Below are 23,636 nucleotides of genomic sequence, written 5' to 3'. Positions count from 1 at the left end.
ACACTTCGAATGCCGGACCTCGCACGTTCTAGGAAAGGTGGGAGTATTACCCCTGTGACATACCGACAAGTTCGTATTAAGATATGTGTGATTGGAAAATTGTACGAAATTCTACGGTTTAGCCTAAGACAAGTGAATTCAGTATCAGCGTTGAGCGAATTTCGAATTTACGATGGAGTTCCGTGATGCCAGTTTTGTAGAGTACGAAAATCGCACCTACGATTGATACAGGCAAAGTTGGTTAATAAGTACAACAAAGCACTGGTTGGAGGCTTTAAAAATCTTACATAATTTCTAGCTGAGCGTTTTTCTACCGGGCATTTTTGTACGTGTGAATATACACCCTGTATACTGCTCGATTTAATACATTCGAGTGCTCATTTACCACACGTTAACAATTCCGCCATGTAGTCGATTACAAAAGTTTTTGTTGTTTTTCTGAACCACGAACACAGCCAAAGGAACCCAAACTTTGAGTGCGAAATATGTAAATTTATACGTAGTTGTACACCTATGAATTTGTGTATGTATGTAAGCACAAAATGCTTTTCATTTTCAATTCTCATTTCATAGGGAAAGGCCTCTGGCCTGATAGTTCTAACAACGCGCCGCTCTAAGCAAATAAAAACAAATAGGAATTTCTTTAGAATTTTTGCTATTCTAATGGAAACAATTACAGTTACATGAAAATGAGGGCCTGGGGCTATTCATGACATTGCAGAAAGAAAAAAATGTATTTGTATGACTTTTTCATATGCGAAAATGTAAAAATGCAAATATTCTTCATGTTGCGAACTTTTACTTTCTTAGTAGCAGTGCCAACGGGTGGCTTTTGCTGTTTGTTATATTAAAATTTTGATTATTTAATATGTAATAACTTGGCGTTCAGCGAAAATGGTCGCTACATAGGCTTGATATTTTGGTTAGAAAGCTAAATTGGAAATGAAATGCCCAAGAAAACAGAGTGAGGAAAGCCTCAGCAGCACTTGCATGCACGGGTGAAAACCATAGGGTTAAATTGGGGTTTATATGCGAAAAAGTACACTGGTTGTACTCAGCAGTGGTAAGAGAAATATTAGTATGGCGAGCGGCACTTGATACAAATTTTATTGAGAATAGTTTGGCGCGTATGCAAAGAGCAGCGAGCTTAAGTAACAGCCCCACCAGAAGCACTAAACGAAATTTTATACGTTAATTAGCCATTTAGCAACTAGCCCCATTCCAGTCACTCTCGAACTACTGCTCATACCTATTCCCACCAAACACCAATGCATGAACTACTTATAGACTGGCTGCTGAGTAGTTGGATTTCTCACAGCAGAGTGTATATCTGTACCTCCATATGTATGTGTATGTATGCATGTAATTACGTGCGTGTGTATGCATGTAGTTTGTACCTCCCTGCTAAGTCTACACGTGTAATCTTTCCGTCACACACTAAGTAACTAAGTATAAAGAGCTCTTTGAAATTGTTGTAGACATTAACCGGTAGCTTTTAGTTGTGTACAAAGCATTCTGAGGAAATGTAAGATTGTGAATAGCTTTCCAAACTCTAGGCTAAACAAATCTTTGTGAAAACGCTCGAATGCCTCTAAATGGGTGCTGTAAAAAAATATTTGCATTGTATTATGCGCGTATTTATATGTATTTTGTTTTTGCATAGTAAATATAAGTTAAGGTTAATGTTTTTTTATTTGATAAGCGAAATTTTGTAATAAATTTTACACTGAGAATGTGTGTGTAGTGGTTGGAAAGGCACATTGGGAGTAAATGTTCAAGGTGAATAGCATCACACCAGCTCAGGGTAGACTACCCACGGAATGGGCGTTTTTGGCAGTGGCCGCTGCTGTAGTCTATTGGTTGGTGTGTGGCTACCATTCGGTAGTGCACAGGTTCGAAACCTCGGCCATGAAATACCAAAAGAAAGAAAGAGTTATTTCGGCCGCCGTAGCTCAATGAGTTGGTGCGTGACTACCATTCGGACGTCACAGAGAGAACGGAGATTCGAATCTCGGTGAAAGACCAAAATGTAGAAAAAGTTTTTTCTAGTAGCGGTCACCCCTCGGCAGGCAGCCTCCGAGTGTATTTCTGCCATGATAATTATTCTCATTAAAAAATATCTGTCGTTCGGAGTCGGCTTGAAACTGTAGGTCCCTCCATTTGTCGAGCAACATCAGGACGCACGCCACAAATAGGAGGAGGAGCTCGGCCAAGCACCCAATAAAGGGTGCAAGGGGCCAATTATATATGTATAAAAGGTGGCGCAAAATTAATCATCCAATTTTTTTAAGAACTTTTTCACTAAATAAAAAAAAAATGATTTTGAGTGATGGAAATCTTTTTTTATTGATTTATTTTGTGCAGCACTCAGACACAATCAAGTCCATTGTCCCACACTTGGATTCCCTTTTAATTTTCTTTAAATCTACCCGATCTCCGAAGAAATCTGAGTAGATCATGTGGTGCCAAGGTAACGAGATCTATTCTCGGCCCCGATCTCTGGAATCTAGCTACGATGAGATATTGAGCATAGAAATGCCAGAAGATACATATTTAGTGGGATACGCGGACGATATAATGGCGGTCATACCAGCTCGGGACACTGAGGGCGCACCGAGGAAGCAGCACCAAGTCATGATAAGGACACAAATATGGCTTGAGGACCACGGCCTGGAACTCGCCAAACATAAAACCGAAGTCATCCTTATGACGCGAAGTGACATGCCACTCGAGGTCAGCATGCAAATAGGCGACACATCCTTAGTGACCCAAAAAGTAGTGCAATACTTAGGTATTCACCTTGACTGCTGGCTTACTTCCTGCGCCCAGATACGGCATGTGGCTATCAAAGCAGCAAAGGTCACGGGTATGCTAAGTAGATTAATGGCAAACGAAGGAACACGCCATCACTATCATCTCAGAACGGAGATGCTAAACCGAGCTGCGGTGGCAAAGCCGATGGGACACTGAACCGAGTGGCAGATGGACGGCGAAACTTATTCCATCAATTGACAAATGTGTCCAAAGGAACTTCGGGGAAGTGAACTTTTTCTTATTTCAGTTCCTCTCGGGCCACGGATACTTCCGGAGATATCTTGCGAAGCGTTGAGCAATCACGTTGAACACATGTTTTTTAGTTGTAACAGATGGCTCGCGGAAAGAAATGCTCTGAGCGAGCAGATTGGCGGCATCGCACCGAGCAACATAATCAGCAAACTGCTCGAACGCGAGGACAGTTGGAACGCGGTAAAGAAATACCTCGAGAACGTACTACGAAAAAAAAGATTGACCTCGGCACAGTGCAACAAAGCGAAGCCGCACAGATAGAGACACAAGAAGATCAGCCTATAGCATGAAAGCTGGATACAAATATGGTGGACCCAGACGTGGGTGAATAGAATTGATCCTTTATGGATGCCGTTCTGGGCCATCCCGAAGTAATATAGGAAGGAAGGGTGTCTCCCCAGAAGTAGAGGAGGGATCGTTTTAGTGGCCACACCACACGACACAGTAGACGACGGTCGCCGTAAGTGCGAAGGCATTTTTAACCCTACCTTACCCACCAAAAACAAAAAAAAAAAAAAAAAAATACCTCTTAAAACTGGTATACCTCACTATTTTACGAACACTTATTATTTAGGACGGCTCTATTCCAGCGTTGCCAAGATATGTTCACTAATAGCTGCTGCTTCAGCTATTCGCCACTTGCTAACGCTTGGCGAAAAGAAGAGACCTAAGATCATAAGTAACGTTTAGGGCACAACAAACTTAAAGCTCAGCGTCTCATTTTCTTGCGCTTACCAGATTAAGTGATATAATATGTCAATTGAGAGGTAATATATCATAATAACTGTAATTTCATACCTTAACTTATTTCCGCATTAGTAGCTTGCGAGTTAATAGAATCGGCAAAAGTTTGGTGTTTTTTTCTGAAAAATAAAAAAAAGACTATAAAATCTTGAATAAGTGGTACTTTTACAAATTTAATCTTATTCTTTTAGAATAAATATATTTACTTCGATTGGTAAAAAAGGAAAAAAGTAAAATCAAAACAACTAAACTAAAATAAATCTCGATTGGATGTGACCGGAAGAAAGGCGCATACGCTCAACCTAACCCAGCTCCATCTGAGATTTTTTGAGAGCGCAGGGTTTGGATGCGGTACTGCGATGAGTTGAGGGCACAAAACTCTCGGTCTTTGAAAACTCTCGTTGAAAAACAAACCTCATTTTTTTTTCTTTCATTAAAAAAAAAAAAGAGTTTGAAGATTTTTCCTTTTTTGTCATTCCAAAAAAAAAATTTAAAAATTTTCCTTTTGTGTTTTTTTTCCAAAAAAGAAGTTTGAAGAATTTTTTTTGTGTTTTTTTTTTTGTATATTTCCAAAAAAAATTGAAAGGATTTAATTTTTGTGTTTTTTGTAGTGTATTATTTATTCATTATTAATGCCGATAAGTTGCTTTTTGTTCATCCAAGCAGCCAGCAGGATATGGATTTTGGTTTAACTTGCGTATTCAAAAGCTGGCAACCAGTCGGAAATAAAACTCGCTATCAGTCATCATTAATAGGTGCGCAACTTAGTAACATAGTTGTTGTTGTTGCAAAAGATTCATATACTTTACACATTGACTTCGGTATTCCTTGAGCTTAAGCAGACCAAATTTTGAAGTGATGAGAAACGAAACGAAAGTCTCACAAATAGAGGGGCCTACAGTTTAAAGTCGCTTGCGAACCTCTGATCGCTTTTTATGAGCGACTTTTTCATGGCTTACTGCACCCGAAGGACAGTCATTGCCTGCCAACTGTTGTGAAAAATGGTTTTCATCATAGCCACTGCGGATTTGAATCCGTGAACTGCTGAATGGTTGTCTACGGCGGGATTGATATGGTCCTCTTCAAAGTCTAACGCTTCTCTGGATGTGGATAAAATATATGAAATTGCGGCGCTAACAGCGGTCTGAAGCATTATTGGAAGTACATTTTCTAATTTTTGGGCTTTTATAGGATGAACGCGTTTTCCAAATGTCACGTGCATTGGGAATGGTGAGGCATATTCCACCTCTTTAAGTTTAGACCTAAACTGCCTATCCATAAACACAAAAGCGAACCGAGTCTACTTTGAACATTTCATTTGTTTGTTTTTTTTGCGTGTAATTTTTCATATAATCCCATGCATTCATTATATATTCAGTATATTCAGCACGCTCCAGAATTTCTAATTGAGTTATTCACTCATTTTTATTATACATAGTAATTTATTATTCAACTAAGTTTTTTTAAGTTGACTTCACGGTCCATATTCATACTCATAATTTTTCTTTTCACACATTTCAATTGCAAATGTCTGGAAATTAGCGTCGCGAATTGCTAAAAATCACACATTTGACATTTGAAAAGTGATGATTACAGAGCACAAGCAAACCCCTTCGCTGGCGGCAGCGGGTGGAAGTGCTAAGGTGGCAATTACGTCAGCCAGGCGTCAAAACAACTTAGCTCCGCTGGTTAACTAGTCGGGCCGCCCAAATGAGCCGCACATGTGGCTAATTCAATTTTCGCGCATTCTAATTTGATTTTTCAATATTCCGACCCCACACTGAGATGGAAGGCTGGTTGGCACAAGCATACAAAGTATACCCATACATATATTTGTGTGTGTATTAAATATTTATGTATTTACGTATATTTGAAGGCCTGTACATTTTTCTTGTGCACTTGTGCGGACGTTATGGTCTTTGCCATTTTGCCGACTTTATGTGTTTTGGTGCGACGTGCGAGGTGCACCGTGGGTCACTTACAAACGGCCAATAAAGCTGGAAAGAGGAAGAACACTGCACTGTGCCATGCTGTGGACTAGCGGTGGGCGCAGTAGGGTGCTAACTTCTAGCACAAGGTTGGTTCAGTCACCCGCTGAAAATTGAAATAAGGAAGGCTTGATTTAGCAACAAAAAAATTATTTATTTTTAAGTTCAGGTGTTTGCTTCAAATGGCTGTCACAGCAAAACTATTTGTTTGAAAAGCTAAAGCTTGTGTCGCGAATATTTTGTGTTTGACATTGAACTGTCCTTGAATTTGAACCCGCAAGGAGAAATAGATTACGAATTCGGACTCGGTAGCCCCAAAAACGTTACTATACATTTTTTTTTTAATTTTTTCTGTGAATAATCCATGTTTGTCCTTGAAATGACCTTCAATTTGACTCCGCAAGGTCAAATGGATAACGAATTCAGACTCAGAGGCTCCAAAAACGAATACATAAATTTTTTTGAAAATTTTCCGGTGAATATTCCGTACTTGACATTGAACTGACCTTCAGTTGAATCCCTCAAGGATAAACTAACAACGAATACCGACTCAGCAGCCTCGAAAACATTAATATCAATTTTTGATTTTATTTTTCCGGAAAATATTCTATGTTTGACCTTGAAATGATCTTCAATTTGCCACCGTAGGGGCAAACTGACAACAAATTCGGATTCAGCAATCCCAAACACATAGATATAAATTTTTTTTATTTTGTTCGGCAAAATATTTTGTGTTTGACCTTAAACGGATTGGAAATTTGCGTACTCGCAGGGATGCATTTATCGTTGATTATAACTGTATTAAAAAATTGCTAAACCGAATTTGAATACATACATTTTTTTTTGGGTTTTTCTGAATTTTTCCTAAAAAATACCACTATTCAAGGGTGTGTTTTGATATAATAAAAATATTGTATATATCCCCTATAAATAATAATAATGATAAAAATAAAAAAAAAATTGTAATTCGCGCCTAGACAATCTCTTTCATCCTTATTTACGAGCATTTGAAAAAAATTTTAAAATTCGGAAAAAATTGGATTCTGTAGCCATTTTTGAAGAAAATGTGTCAAAAAATGCCCACTGTGTGTCGCCGTGATTGATGCTCTTTCTGACCAACAAAGTGTTGAATTTGATTTAGCAGTACCAACATCTCAAAAAATTTCGAGGACTTATGGTTCCACCCTCGTAAGTGAACGACTCTTTGAACTTGGCTATGACGTAAGTTTTAGAAATTTAAATTAGAAATTTTGTAATGTGCAAATCGCGTGCATGTGTGTGTGTATGTGTAAATCATCATGTCATCATGGTCACCATAATATTTCATTTTCCTCGCACCAGCGAGACGTGCCAATGAGCTGTTCATTTTTCTTTTCTTTAGCTTTCCGTATGCCACCCACTTTCTCACCATATTTTGCTGTACGCCATTTCACTTGCCACTTGCCACTTGCGTACAGATTATGTATGTATGTATGTATTTCGCTTTGACCACAAACACTTAAAGGTGTAGGGCCGTACAAAATTATGTGTCCATGTATGTATGATATGTAATCTATCGCATTGACAATTTAAGTCCTGTCGTATTGCTGCGCTGCATTGCTTCCATATGACACACTTTAAGGACTTCCGTTGTGTGCGTTACGTGGAATTAGAGGAATTACAAGGCACTAAATTTTGTTATGTAATTTTATTGTATAATCCGTAATTTCCCACCTTTAAGTTGTAAGCTTTTATTTTCATCGGTTTATTGTTGTTACTGCCATAAAATTTGTATGGACTCAAAAACGTGCGCTTCCTCCGAAGACGCAGCTACTCTAGAATGAGTCAGTTTATTGACGCAGCCGAGTGATCAACAAGGACTGGTTATTTCGAAATCAGTTGTAGAAACCTACTAAATTTTCAAAGTGCACGAGTTGTTAAAGTGACTCGATCTTGATGAGTTTCCGAAAAAACTGAGGTTGCAATAAACACAGTCTTGAGCAAACTTTTGGCAGAATAGCTTAACAACGTATTGTCACAAATATTAAATTTAAGCAAATTTGTTAAAACGAAAAATGTAATTTAAAAAAAATAAAAACCAAAATGTATAAAAAATAGAATTGAAAAAAAATTTACAAATATAAAAAGTTATTTAAAAAAATTTGACAAAAAAAAAATTCAAAAAAACTTATCAATATATGAAAAAAAATTTACCAGAAAAAAATTAACAAATAAAATTAGTAAAAAAACTAATTAAAAAATTTAAAATTATAAAAAAATTGCAACACCTACTAAGGCTCTAAATACGTTGCTTCACTTGTTCCCTATCGATCTGGCTGACAAAGCGATTGCAGCGAAAGCAGCGACACGCATGAATGCTATATCGAAATGGAAAAAGTATCTTGGCCATTCGGCCAAACTGAACAGGAACACTGTTATCTCTTCCGACATAGACTATCTTGTAAGTCTTCCATCACCACCCTTGCTTTTCTCCTGTTCACTCCCAACTAGGGAAGAATGGAAGACAAATCTTACCGAAATCGATGGCCCTCTGATTATATATACAGATGGTTCAAAACAAGACGGTAAAGTAGGATTTGGAATCTTTTCCAATTCCCCTCACATCAATCTATCATTTAGATTACCCGACTACTGTAGCGTATTCCAAGCGGAAGTATGCGCTATCTGGTATGCTGCGAAAACTCTCTTAGAAAATAGAATATCACTAGAGGATATCCGCTTTTTCACCGACAGTCAAGCGGCCGTTCGAGCACTCAGCTCCTCTTATACCCACTCAGATGTGGTTCGATCCTGTCTCTTATCTCTTAACGAGATAAGTGTTCAGAATTCTGTCCAAGTTATCTGGATACCGGGTCACAGTGGATTCGAAGGTAACTGCAAAGCTGATGAGCTCGCAAGAGCCGGAGCTGCGCAATCAAATGTTAGTAGCTTACCCACAATCCACATTCCGCTCTCAACATGTAAAATGCTCATTGATCGAGAATTTCACAGCATTGCTGATCGGAGGTGGCGAGTGGAAACTACTTGCGTTACGACCAGACAAATCTGGCCATCCTACAATCTGAAACAGACAAAAACCCTTATAAGTCTTTCGAAACACGAACTAAGGCATATAATATCTCTTATCACCGACCACTGTCTTTTGGGCACTCACGCGCGTTGGCTCGGGGTTCCTCAAAACGACCTGTGCAGATACTACGAGGACGAAGATGAGGAAATATCGAGCAGACATTTGTTGTGCAGTTGCCCCGGTCTAGCCAGAAGTCGACTCGCTCTTCTAGGCTCTCCAACAACTGACAATCTTTCAGTACTCTTGAACCTGAAAATCGAATCTCTCATCAAATTCTCGAAACGAAGTAATATCTTTGACCAAAATCTACAATAAAAATCTCGGTTAGGTGGGGAAATCATATAATATAATGAGCTCTAGGGCAACACAACGGACCCAACTTGCGGTCTATGTGGCACCCCGATGCGGGGTTCCCCTTAAACCAACCAAACAACCATAAAAAAATTGCCAAAAATAAAAAAATTATTTAAAAAAAATTGACAAAATCAAAAATTAAAAATAATAAATAAAAATAATGAAAAAAAACTCATTAAAATATTATATAAAAAAGACTAACAAAAAATTTACCAGAAAAAAATAAACAACAAAATTATTATATTAAAAGAAACAAATTAAAAAATTAAAAATTAAAAAAAAAAATGACAAAAATAAAAAAATATTAAAAAAACATAACAAAAAAAAAAAACAAATTAAAAAAAAAAATTTACAAAAATAAAAAATAATTTAAAAAAATCATTGATACGTATTTTAATTTTTTTTTTGTGTATCCTATATCATATAAGTATATTACATTTTAAGATTTGATCTTTTTCCTAATGATTTACGTTGTTGTTATTGTTGTAGCACCATAAACGTTCCCCACACAAGTCCACAGGTCAGGATGATCGATTACTAGATTTGCTATTTAACATAGTTTTGGTGAATACAAAAAATTGTGAGGGAAACTTTGGCTGCCACGGCACTTGGGAGATTCAACAGCCGAATTCCGCACGATCATTTCCCATATATTCACACACTCGTTCGATCAGTCGTTGTTGAGATGGCTACGAAGTGCCGTGTGCCGCTCATCCAATGACCGGTAAACACAACTAAGAGTTTGTAAATTGAATGGCGTGGAGTTCCCAGGACTTTTAGAGCACTGCGTTTATTGTTCTATGGCCAAAGGGTTTTCGAAATTCGAGCCGCATACAAAGTCCGCAAAAATATCCACGAAGCTTCAGTCGTAAATTTCATGACGAGTAGTTTCTTGCACCCGAAGAAATGGCGCTCCATCCGCTTCTCTGATTTTACGATCTTTCTATTGTGCGATTTCCCGTTCACAACGGTCGGGGGGATGCCGATGACCGGGTAGAAGATGTCTGGGACGAATTCAGTCGACCCCTTCCCGGTAAGCTCAGCAGCAATTTCATTTCGTTCTATGTTTCGACGTTTTAGAATCCAGATCAAAGACCAGATTACTTGCACACCAAAGAGATTTGGTTTCTCCTTACAGGAGTTGGCCAGTTTGGACTGTACAATGGTCTCGTCAGAGCCTTAATCGCGCCTTGACTATCGGAAACAATGTTCATATCTCTCCCTTGGTCAAAAAACCATGAGGTCGTAGTGTAAACCTCATAAAAAATGTAATATCTTCCTCGCTTCAACGTTCCCTAAGCATTTTGCATGCTTGCAGGATCGGAAAGACCTCTGCCTGAAAAAACTCTAGCAGTATTCGGCAGTTTTAACCCCTTGCCGTGCCATTTAGCTCGATGAAACTCGGACCCAAGTGTTACGCGTCGACGCATGGTAAGCAGATCAGACTGATGCGCAAGATGATGTTGTAGCGATTATGAGACTCGTGACTAACTCTGGTGGCGTACAGGTAGAAACTAACATTCAATCACGATCCAGACCGTGATGTTTAGCCCGACGATCTATTCACGAGCCTGGCTCGTCATATTCATGCTTGGGCCAAAATTTTCATCACGAGTCAGACTTGTTAAAGGGGTTTAGGTTTACGTCAAGTGGTTAATGAATCTGGTTTTTTTAACTTGGAAGCATACAACTGTTAACTAGTGTTATATTGAGAGGGGCCGCGAAGTGTCGCAAAAAAATTATATTATATTACATTTTAAGAACTTATTTTATTAACTGGTTTGTTTTTAAATATATTTTTTTAAAGATTTGCTTGCGCTTTTTCTTTAAAATATGAGGTTTTTTACTATTTTAAAACTTTAACCTACCATGTAATTCGCCTGTATTTTCCGCCAGAGTGAATGTTATCAACGCAAGTGTTGTTTTTCCCCCATTACTGCAAGCATTGCAATACTTAGCTTATATTACGAGCTGGTTAGCTAAGATTCTTTATCGTCTTATTGGCGCGCTTAAGTGACCGCAAGCGACGGTGTGAATGGGTGAGAAAGCAAACATAAAGGTCGTGTGGTGGAGAATGCGGCACGAATAAGCAGCTACTCAGTGACAAAATGCGATTTGTCAGCGCCACTTGAGCACCTCTTTAGCCACTGAGCGCTTCTGAATCAAAATCTGCGGCACAACAAAGCAACTGAATGTAATTAACTTGATGGCCATAAATCTTCGGCACGTCCTTGGCGCTTTTATCAAATAAGAACTTTTTTCTTCTTCTTAATTTCACTTTAGTCTGGTTTCTCCCTGCCGACTGCAACTGATTTAGTCCTGACTTTATTTACGAAATCTTTGCGAAGATTTATCGTGTAAATAAATCGCTGATACAGTGACAAAATTCTTGTGTGTTCAAGTTAATGTGTCCACAATTCATGAAGTTTGCATTTCAATATATTTATAGGTTTTCATGCATGCATACATACACATACACGTGCAAGGAATGAAAGGGCAGGATATCACGTTCCAAGGTTCCATCAAATACATACAAACATACATACATAAGCTCAATTTTGTTTAGATCCTAATAGAGCCTCGAAATTCAGAGTGCCTACAGACATCACAGCTTTTTTGATGCAGATACGATTTTTTATAAAGGGTTCTGTATTTCATAATATTTGGCGAGCGGAGTGTGCAGACATCTTATTCGTGGTGAAAAGATTTGGCCAATGATGTGGCTAATGTCAGACCGTTAGCCGGCTTTTAGCGATTTTAACAGAATCAGCGGATGAGCTGACGTAGCGGGAGTTATGAATTAGTTTGTTTACGAAAAAACTAAGAATTTGTTAGTGATATACGAAGAAAGTCGGACGACGTCGTCCTTACTGACGTCATGAGCCAATTAACCCTGCTATGAGAGGCTATGAGAATCAACCACAATAAAGTCAGATCTATAATGATTGACGAGTGTCCGGTGGAATTTGTCGAAAGCTTCTGCTACCTCATCTGCACTATCACAGTAGAAGGCGAAGCAGGTGAAGATGTCAACTGCAGGCTAAACAAAGTAAAGGCGGCGTTCGGGCGAATGCACACAGAATGGAGAAGTTCACAAATCTCAAGGCGCTCTAAACTACGAATATTCGGCTCATGCGTGAAGTCCGTATTGTTGTACGGTACCGAAACATGGTTGGTCTCTAACACCTTCACACAGAGGCTACAATCCTTCATCAACAAATACCTCCGCATCATCTGCAGAATATTCTGGCTAAACACCATCAGTAACGACACACTGTGGAGATGAACGAATGAGGAATCCATCCTTAGTTAAATCAAACGCAGAAAGTGGCGATGGATAGGTCACACATTGAGAAAACCACCAGATAGCATCACGAGAATGGCGTTGGACTGGAACCCGCAAGGGAGCAGAGGTCGCGGTCAACCAAAAAACATTTGGAGGTGGTCGATGCTGGGCGAACTAGCAGATGCCGACATCTCATGGGGCGGTGCAAAACCAAAAGCACAGCACCGTGTAGGCTCTATGCTCCCGAGAGGAGTGAACAAGGAAAAAAAAACTCGAAGAAAGTCAACCAATGACAACACTTCGTAGCCGTCTGAACAATGACAGATTTGACGAATGTGTGAAATGATCGTGCAGATTTCAGCTAGCGATAAGCGTGTGTTAGGTAGGTAGGTTTGGCGGCCGCATCACACATAGAGACAGCGATGCCACTTACACCACGAAATGGGTCCGTTGTGAGACGCAGGGGCTGGGCTGCGTTCCTCCTTCCAATTTAATCCATCCTGAGCGTAAAAGGTTGTTGATACCTCAAGGGGATAGATTATCCATATTCATTAAGAAGTAGGATGGGGGTGGTGTACGGTACACTAGACAGGGCTCGTTTACTAGGGCGGCAGTCCTTGGTCGGGAAAAAGCTGACTCATTCTGGTAACGTAGAACCGGCTGTCGATCTTAAATATCGGTTCCTGCTTCTGGCTAGGGCCACCAGGCATATGCAAAATTGAATTGTTTCCAATTCCTCTTCATTCCAGCAACTACGACAGAAATCATGCACGTAAACGCCTAATCTCCTTGCACTGTTTTCTATGAGACAATGCCGTGTGAGGGCCTTTTGTTTTGTTTTGTCGGGACAACTAGCAAGTACAGTAAGTCCATTGTACTTCACTCGGATCCCCTTTTAATTTTCTTTAAATCTACAAGACCTCCGAAGAAATCTGACTACATCTTGTAATGCCAAGGAGCCAAGGTGGTCGCTTCTGAACACATCAGTGCCAAAGACCTCAAGCTTGATTCGAGCGGGGCTGATGCACAGAAAGTGGTCTGTCTTCTCATCCTCCTCTTCACAAGCTGGGCGGAGTACACTGTCTGAGGTGCCTACCTTTTCCATGTGCTTTGCCCCCAGAAAGTGGCCCGTCATCAGTCGAACCAGCTGTCTGGAGTCCCTTCTGCTTAATGACAGACGGATTTGCGACAGTCATGACAGGGCCCCTACTAAGGTCCTAATTTGAAGTCTAGTCAATTTTATAATATTCTTGGACAGACGTAGATTTAGCCTTGGCCATGTTTCACAGATATTGATTTAAAGATTTAAAGCCATCTTTGATTTACTTAATTAATTAGTGTGCGTAGAAGCTTAAAAAGCCCATACAATTATTTATTTTTGGCATAGAGGTACCTTCTCGCCAAGCGCAGATCGGAGGCCCTCGAGGGAACTTCAAAGGCTAATAAGCTGCAGCTTTCGAATTTGGTTGGTTGGTTGTTGTTGTTGTAGCAGCATAAACACTCCCCATACATGTACTGGGAATGCTGCTGAAGTGGACAGTCCTTGACCGGATATTGATCCAGGTCGTTCCGGTAACGCAGAACCGACTGTCGTGGGAACGAATTGGGTGGGTATTTTTACCAGACATCGACCGTTAGGCGGGCATGTGGTGAGACTAGGGATTTCTTCAAGTCTTTTTTGCAGAAGCTCTGAAAGATGAGGTGGAATCATGTCTGCACCTTCTTCTCAGCTGTCCTGCTTTCGTCGGACTACGATTCAGATATTCGAGCTCTTATTTTTTACTACACCTATGCGGATATTGCGGATTTAAATATAACACAGCGGGTGAGTTTCATGAGTAGTTTGAAGCGGTTAATAAAAATGTAATTAGTCACAGTTGCACGTCATCATCCCCAATCCTTAGCCCCTTCTCCGTTTTTTTTACACCTGTTTGGCTCTTTACCCTCTGGTTCTTCTCTGCATGGTGTCACAATGGACGAACTTTGATTCCTTGTCCAAATGGGGGGCTCTAGCGTGGGCAGTCAATTATCGTGACCCATCCGATGTACTGCGCAAAAGTATATACTATGTATGTATGTATGTATATTAAGAGGTACACATGTCAAAATGTAATTATGTATTTCATATTCCCTTCTTCATCACAGCAATTTGTCATGATTTTTCGTATTACATAGTAAAAAAAGAACAACAAAGCACAAAAAACAGCAACAAAACAGAAAACAAAAACCCAAATATTTCTTTATTATGGATTATTATGCTTTTCTCGTCCTTGCCACAGCCATTCCACTACAACTAACCGCCCAACCGCTGGCTTCGCTGCATATTCTTTATGGACATGGCAAGGACACGAGCTTTGACTGTGGCGGTTGGCGGTTGGCGCAGTCTTGCTTTCTTCTGCCTTCTCAACCACTGCCACTGCCATACTAACTGATTTGTGTTCACCAGCACCGGTGCTCCAAGTATTCGCAAGTTCTTTCACGGTTTTTAATGCTTTTGCTCGTAGTTGTCGTTGTGACGAATCAAGAAGAAGAAATACGCCACTGTAAACCGAATTACATGGTTTTTCTCAAGCTGAAAAGTGCTCAAGTTGCCACACGCTTAAGTTTAGTAACTTTGTATTCACAAACAAAATACAATATGTTTACTTATATTACTTTTGTGAATGTGTGCATACATACATATACGTATGTAAGTGCATACCCAGCAGACATTTTAACTTTTGCGTATCAACTCGTATTGTTTTCGCTGCAAATTTATGATCCATCCATCGCCCTGAGTCTAGAAAATTTTACCATTACTTCAAAGTGGTAATGACGAGGGTCGTTTGAAAAGTCCATACAAAGTCATAGAGTGGGCACAACTGGTGCATATAGAGGTTATGTATGGTTAGGAGTATCTCTTGGAAGACCACACACCAAGTTTCAGTCAGATGGGTATATTTGTTTGTGTTTGGCATTCGTTTGAGTCGCGGAAGTCGGAGATTTTTCTTTTCCATCACGCCTACGAACCATTCGCACAACAGTCGGTTCTACGTTCTACCGGAATGATCTGGATTTATATTCGGCCAAGAACTTGTCACTCTAGCATCATTCCCGGACATATATGGGGAGTGTTTGTGCTACTACAATAACAACAATCAGCTCACAACTCAGCAATTGTGGTCGCAAAGGGTTCCAACTGCAGAAGGAAAAACTCTTACTGGAACACTCGTGGATTTGCCTGTCTTTACTAATATATTTCCCACGATGCTCGCCGTCTCCCCAGCAGATTCTATGACCCACACTTCGCCCCTTAGGTAAACCCGTGCAGCAACATGAAATCTGCGGTAATTATTACTTCTTCCGTGATTTTAGCCAGAAAAAATGTGTGAACTACTGGCAAAGCTCCAATAACGACTTCGCCCACTGTTTATTAAGCAGAGGTACGCAAAGTGCTGTTACTGTTCTAGTCGTTCCCTCAGGCCGTCGCCTCATTTGAAATGGTGTTTTTATGCTGTTTCTTTAGAAACGTGTAAAACGGAAACGAAGAAAGATATTTTATTTTTGTTTTGAGTATCTTATTTTTTTAACTATCTACTTTTAAAAAATAAAAATTTGTTTCTTGCCACACAAGGTTTGTTCAAAAAGTTGTCAGCCTTAAAAAAATGGTCTTCACATGGCAAATGGACACAGATATAGCCGGTTCTACTAAACCGATTTTGATGAAATAAAATTTAAATGACGTAGAATTGACATTGTTATCATGCGAACTACCATTATTCGCAAAAACAAATTTTTTAGTATTTTTTTCGGACCTTTAAAGTCACTAAAAAAGTGTCAAAAAATGGTTTTTCGTCTTTGAACGTCCGCATTTTGTCAAATTTTGATTTGTTTTTTTTTCAAGATCATAGTTCCACGATAACGACATTCATACTGAATAAGAACCTTTTTGTCTTTTTGATTTGACACACCTGTGCGTCCCGGAATCCGCATCGCCAGGGGCATACCTTTTTTTGAAACTCCAGTTTTTGAAGGCTGACCACTTTTTCAACGAACGTCGTATGGGCAAAAAACAATTTTTATTTTTTAACAATGAATCAAGAAATAAAATACTAAAAACAAAAATAAAAAATATTTTTTCGTTTTTGTTGTGCACTCTTTTAAAGAAACGCTCAAAAAACACGCTTTCAAATGAGGCATGGGTCTTCAGCAAGACTGACCTCATTCACCAAACCAATGCGCCATAAAGGGGGATAGGGTTCGACGCTGCAGGCATAAAGAGTATCCAATGAATTAGTTAAAGGCTGCTTTCCCTAAAGCGGCCCATAACTACGCTCTCACCTACATACAAATGTCTTTTCGTCAAAAGAGCTGTAAGATACCACATTTCAGTTGGCCATATTTCTCTACGATCCAGCGCCAAAAATTAGAGAAAAATGAGTAAGGGGTAGAATTAAATTGTAAATTTCATCTCGTACAGGCACAGCAATGTACAGCTAGTGGGAAATACTAATATATGTATGTATGCATGTATGTGTACATATTTATGTGCTATGCATTACACTTCGCCGATTTGTTTTCTTGGCTGCACACGCCAAGTTGCGTGCCTTCTTAGTTGGATTCGTTGTATTTGCATTTAAGAGCCGCATTAGCATTTTTCGTGAATAAAAGGCAATCGCCTTTACGCTATCTCGACTTTTTGCCTATGTATGTATGTATGTATGTATGTGTGTATGTGTGTGTTATGTAGATATATTTCAAACACTGATTGACGGACGTTGTCGAAGGTCGTTTTAGGGGTGAGAACTGACTTGCAGAAACTACCAAATAAATTCCTGATTTTCCACGCGAACCACTTGGCGGAATAGCAGAACCCTTGAATAGAGTATAAAAGTAATAATAATAAAAATAAGAAATATCATTAAAAAAAAGAAAATGTAAACGATTAGAAGCTTTATGCCAGCCAACCAAATCATCTAGAAAAACTCTTGAAATGTGTCGAAATCTTTTTCAAAAATATTAAAATGCCCATCGGACTTGACAAGTGACGAAAGATCACAATACTTAAAGGAAAAGTGGTTGCTCGACATGTCCTTGGGGAAATTGGTGGTCTCAACATAGCAGAAATCGAAGCGGCAAAGGTATACAGGGTATCTTAGAATTATGCAAAGCAACAGCATTGATACAATGCGTTTGAGGAAAAACCTGTTGGCAGAGTTTAAAAGGCGTCTTAATGCTGTATGTAAAACCCAGCTAAATGGCAAAAACCAAATAGCTCATGGTAAATTCATTTGTTATTCCGCTGCATCGAATAGCTTCGGAATTATACAGGGTCCGGATCTCGAAGTGTAATCAATTAAGAAGTGCATAAATTTAGTTTGGAAAATTAATTTTATTCAGTTCAAAGTAAAAAATGTGTGAAAATAATATATTACAAAATTAAGAATCAATTTACTCTTGCTCGATATGACCACCTTCCTTTCGTCTTTACTATGGCCTTGAGACGGTACAGAAACGAATCGCAAGCTGCCTGAATGTGACTTACAGGTATTTTGGTTCACTCGCGGCTGGTGAATCTTTTAGTTCGGACTTTACTCTCCAAACCTCATCATGTTGGTCTCCTTGTCGCGGGGATGAGGCTTAAGTGGTGGTTTGACCCCCATATCATGGGGACCAACCCAACACGAACTAAGAGGGAAGTTCCATATGAGGATTGGCTAGCCACCCACCCGCTTCACGGCAAAATTGGTGGCCATCCAATCACCATATTAAGATCACCGTACCGACGTACCTGTTATTCCTTAACCCTCATCATCCCATCATCTCCTCTCCTCGCCCCCCCCCGACGGAAGCTGGGATAATTAAACCTAGTGGAAGTGCCAGTACATCCAAACCCTTCACGGCTAGCCCATTTCGTACAGCGGAAGCTGGTGCTGAGGGCAAACCTGGCAACAGCAGAAGTGGCGGTAGTCACAGTACACCTATAGCCAAAAAATCAATTTCCTCTACCACCAATACCGGGACTAGCCCTGGTAAAGGTGGTAAAGCTGAGTCTGAAACGACTGATACCTCCGCAGTAGCAGAGCCTGCACGGCATGGCTACAAGGAGAGACGTGCTGCCTTCAGGCTACTGGAGCGCTTGAAAACGATTCCAGAGGGGGTGGTCTGTTAAACAGAAGCACTCTTTTAGCTGGGCGACTAGGGTAACGAAGGAATCCCCTCGGGGTTCTGAACTGAACCCAAAACGTCAGTTGTCGAACGACCCACCCAGCAACCCCAGCACGTTGAAGAAGCCCCGAAACAAAAAGACTTCTCCAGCTACATACAGCGAAGCTGTCAAAGGCCAACAGCTATGGGCGGTCGTTGATAAAAGCAACCCTGACGGCACCATTTCACCTGACAATTGGAAGAAAGTGGAAGCCAGGCTCTCAAGCGTTGTCTTCCAAATTCTGAAGGAGAATCCTGCTCCAGCTCCTTTCTGTCGCGATAGTGGATGGCATCAGAGCCACGTGAAGCATATTGCCTGTGCCGATCAGAGATCCACTGATCTTTACAAAATAGCCATTTCAAGGATCGGCGAAGTATGGCCTGGGTCTAAAATCGAGGTAATTTCAAGGGATAATATCCGCAGTTTACCAAGAGCTAGGGCCTGGTTACCAGCGGAGCCATCAGACTCTCAAAGGATCCTTGAAATGCTTCGGGTATGTAATCCGGAGCTTCCTACATCGTCTTGGAAGGTCACAAAGCTGAACGATCTCAAGGGCGAGTACCGAAGCGCTACTTTCGTAGTCTGCAAGGACTCGGTGGACGCACTGGCGCGATCTGACGGTGTAGTTAGTAAACTATGGGTTTTCGTCCATAACACTGAGGGTCTATAATAAGGACAAGACGCTTAATTTAAAGGACCTGGTTGGAGTTGAGATAGGCCCCACGGCGGAATCTGGCTCCGGTCCTAACACCGCTACAGCGCTACGGAAGGCATCTGCTGACATCAGTATCTCTTCCTTGTTAGATAGAGTACTTGATACTACTCTCACTTGAGCGTAACTCGCGCGGGGTAGAGGTTTAAAAATAATAATAATCCTCCTCCTCTGGTTGACAACAGAAATGTGAGTGAGTACGGAAATGGTTTATCTGTTTGTTATTTTGTTTGTCCAGTCAACACCTGAACTACTAATCACTTTGCATTTGGACAATGGAAATTACCACAAAACTGAATAGAAAGGAAAGCTCCAGAGAGATCTACACAGAAAAAGACAACAAAGCGCGAAAAACTTCACGTGGCGCGGACTTTGTGGGGAAACAAATTTGTAGTAAGTCGCGCCACAACTGCGAGACAAAATAAACAGAATGAACAAATATGTACCGTTGGAGTCGCTGGTGGTTGCACCACTCTGGATGTACACATATATATACACACATACATATACATGGTAATATACCGACAAACTCGTTCATTCTAGAGTATTCCTATGCTCATAGTTGCGAGTGCCTGGGTGCTTCTTACATACATACATACATATATATGTATATATACACACACAATAATGCCACGGGCAACTATTTAACCACTTTTTAATGTTTTGCTTGGAGTTTGCTTTCGATATGTTTTTTGTTTTGTTTTTCTGTTTGTCATTTCTATCGTTGTCACGTTTGCATTGGTCGAGCTGGGCATAGTTTCATATTCACTTGTATGTATGTGTGTATGTATATGGTTTATATTGCCTACAAATACTTACGTAGTATAATATATGTAAAGAAATTTTTGTATTTCTGGATGCCTTTTGATTTACTCTGTATTGAATGGAAAATTACCAACGTCAGCTGATGGATAAATGCCTACAGACCAATTACTTATATGATTACCCTGCAGGAAATTCCACTAGTTCCGCACTGATGCACTTTTATTGAATTTGGAACTAAAGGCAGTTCATGAACAACCGCTCATTTTCGTCTTCAGCTCTTAATCCACTTGAAATAAACAATCTCTTGAAGCGATGACAGTCTAACGCCGTTCTGCTTATTTACTTTGCGGATGGTGTGCCCAATATATCTCCATTTCTTCTTCGTAATTGGCGCAATAACCGCTTACGCGGTTGTGACCGAGTTTAACAAAGCGCGCCAGTCGTTTCTTTCTCGTGCTAACCAGTGCGCCAGTTGGACACACCAAGTGTAACCAAGTCCTTCTCCACCTGATCTTTCCAACGCAGAGCAGGCCTTTCTCTTCCTCTGCTACCACCAGCTGGTACCGCATCGAATACTTTCCAAGCCGGAGCGTTTGTATCCATTCGGACGACATGATCCAGGAAGCGTAGCCACTGGATCTTTATTCGCTGCACTATGTCTATGTCGTCGTAAAGCTCACAGAGCTCATCGTTCCATCGCCTGCGATATTCGCCGTTGCCATTGACGTTCGCGCATTTCAATAGTAATGCGGTTTTGGTCGCATCTTGCGAGAAGTTGTTCGTTCCAAATCCAGTGGTCAGGCCACCATATGCGCAGGCTTCTTCTGAGACAACGGTCAATAAATGATTGTAAGCTTTGTGTGGTAGATGTTGATACAAGCCAAATGTCACAGTCGCAGAGAATAACTGATTTTATGTTCGAATTGAAGTCCTTACTGCGTCCTGTGCATAGACCGACACGCTCTCTGTGGCTACTAGGTTAGGTTAGTCTGGTTGACATTAAGCCACGCATAGACCTTTTGGTCCCTAGCGATACTAGATGGAGATCGACCTCTATGAATACTGAAAGCAGGCATCACGTAGGATGACAACGCTTTTGGCGAATCTAAGCACAGCTGGGAGATCCTCTTTTGAGACGTTTTCCAGACCCTCAAACAGTGGGGTTCCCAGGCATTTTAAACGCATTTTTAATAATGCCGCACAAGCGCACAGAAGGTGTTCTAAAGTTTCCTCAACATCCTCTCTGCATTTCCTGCATTTGTCCGTGTTAGCAATCCCTATTTTGTGAGCAAGTGCCAACATATTATGACCTGCCAGCATACCTATAATAGCTCTGCAGTCCTTTCGTGAATGCGTAAGCACGCATTGAGTCAGTTTTTTGTACTTTTGAGTGGGTACTAAGATCATCAAGTTTTTTCTGCATGTGTCCGCAACGGTGTGAGAGGAGGGCAATATCGTCATTCCAAACTAAAATATCAGTTATTTTATCCGGATTCCTTTACGCTTGAGCGACTCCCATATGCTTTGATAGCGCATTCTATGGACCGCTTTCTCAAAGTCAATGAAGACACGGTGAAGAGGTTGGTTCTTCTAGTTCGTTAACTTGCTCAGCGCTGATTCTAAGGCCTGCTCTCTGATCTACGCAGGCTTTGCGCGGCCTAACCCTAAAGCCAGCTTGCTGTCTGCGCAATGTATGGTCGTGTTTTTCGCTGATACGGTTAAGGACAATTTTACATAGGATTTTGAGGGATGCACATAAGAACTTAATACCTCTCCAGTTCTTACATTCGGTAGCGGATCCCTAATTTGGAACTTTTTCAAGCATTCTATGCATCCAGTCGGATGGTAACTCCTCTGCTTCTCATCTATAAGTAGTCTGGAATAGAGGGAAAATAATTTGTGGTGCTATTTTTGGATCTGCTTTTAACATTTCAGGCGAGATGTTGTTCACGCCGCTTGATTGTGCTGATTTCATGCTCCTTACAGAGCGCTCTATTTCTCTATAATGTGGAATATATTTTGAGTGCGGCGCGGTAAAATTACTGTGGCTGGCAAGGACTTCGCAGTTGCGGGTATACTAAATAGTTCTTCGAAGTACGCATGACATCGTTTGTGTTCTTCTTGGGCATCAGTTACAGGTTCGGGTGTTTATCTTTAATAGGCATTTTCATAAGGCTACAACCTCCTGTGAGTCTGCGGTAACAATCGTATAGAAGTTGTATGTTGCCGATAGCAGCAGTTCTATGGCGTTTATCGACTAGCGTTTCGTTCCGGTGTTGAATAAGTTCATAGCGTTTTTATATTTTCTTTTATTTTATTTGTTTACTGTTTGACAAAGGTAAATATTCATTCGATAGACAAAACTATGTTAATTGTATTTTTGAGTTATTTCATTTTTTATTAGTTTGTAGGCTTAGAAATGGAATACCCAGGAGGCAAAAACCAACATTTTGGACATCTACTCTTCTTTGCTTTTCATCAAAGTGAAAAAGTTGCCGAAGCATCCCGGGACATTTGCGACATGTATGAAGAAGGTGTCATATGCGAATCTACAGCACGGAAACGGTTTGCAAAGTTCAAAAATCGCGACTTTGACGTCGCTGACACGTCCCGCAGCGGAAGGCTTTCTGAATTCGATGAAGGAGGACGGTCGCCAAGCCATTCGTGAATTGGTGGACAAAATGAAATGCGATCATAAAACGATTATCCATCACCTCCATTCAATGGTATTTACCGAAAAATTGGGAGCCTGGCAGCCTGGGTGCCTCACGAGCTCAACGAAGAAACGAAGAAAGTCGCCTTCAAAATGCTTCTCAGCATCTCGCCCGCCATCGAGCAACACGCGGTCATAAACAGCGCTTTTTGTATCGATTCGTCACGGGAAATGGTGGAAATGGTTCCTATACATCCATATGAAGCAAATAAATGAGTGGGTGGCTCCAGGAGATACGCCAAAATCGAGAGTCAAACTGGATCTTCATCCAAAGAAGATTATGATATATGTTTGGTGGGGCTGGGAGGGCATGATGCACTAGGAAATGCTTGAAAAGATTGCCACGGTCAACAAGGAGCTCCACATTGCCCAGCTACACCGCGTGAATGAGGCTAATCGACGGAAAAGACCTGATCGACATGGTCAAACCATACTCCAGCACGACAACGCAAGGCCCCTCATTGCACAAGTCGTCAATGGTCGAATGGGAGATCCTTCAGCATCCGCCGTATGCCCGGGCGTTGCACCGACCGTTTACCATCTTTTCCGCTCCATGAACTCCAATCAAACCATAGGAAGGGCGTTACCTTCGATAAAAAAGAGGTCCTTAAGAACTGGCTCAACACCTTCTATGACACCAGACCAGGCGATTTTTGGCCGAACGGCATCAACAAATTGATCGAGAGGTGGGAAGAGGTTCTGAACAGCAACGGCGAATATTGAATTGATTAACTTATTGATATAATTGTTT

The 23,636-nt window shown here is 40.6% G+C and overlaps 1 protein-coding gene across 1 annotated transcript in view; it reads right to left on the bottom strand.

Annotated features, from left to right (window-relative positions):
- Positions 1-23,636, bottom strand: part of LOC128865943 (serine/threonine-protein kinase phg2) — a 119,601-nt gene that overhangs the window by 59,438 nt on the left and 36,527 nt on the right. Inside the window, exon 2 of the mRNA XM_054106381.1 lies at positions 3,865-3,929. The gene's annotated coding sequence lies outside the window, so the exon portion shown is untranslated. The remainder of the gene's footprint in view (positions 1-3,864; positions 3,930-23,636) is intronic.

Source organism: Anastrepha ludens, chromosome 6 (assembly GCF_028408465.1).
Source record: "Anastrepha ludens isolate Willacy chromosome 6, idAnaLude1.1, whole genome shotgun sequence".
NCBI classification, from domain to species: Eukaryota; Metazoa; Arthropoda; class Insecta; order Diptera; family Tephritidae; genus Anastrepha; species Anastrepha ludens.
This window is presented reverse-complemented; position numbering and strand designations above follow the sequence as displayed.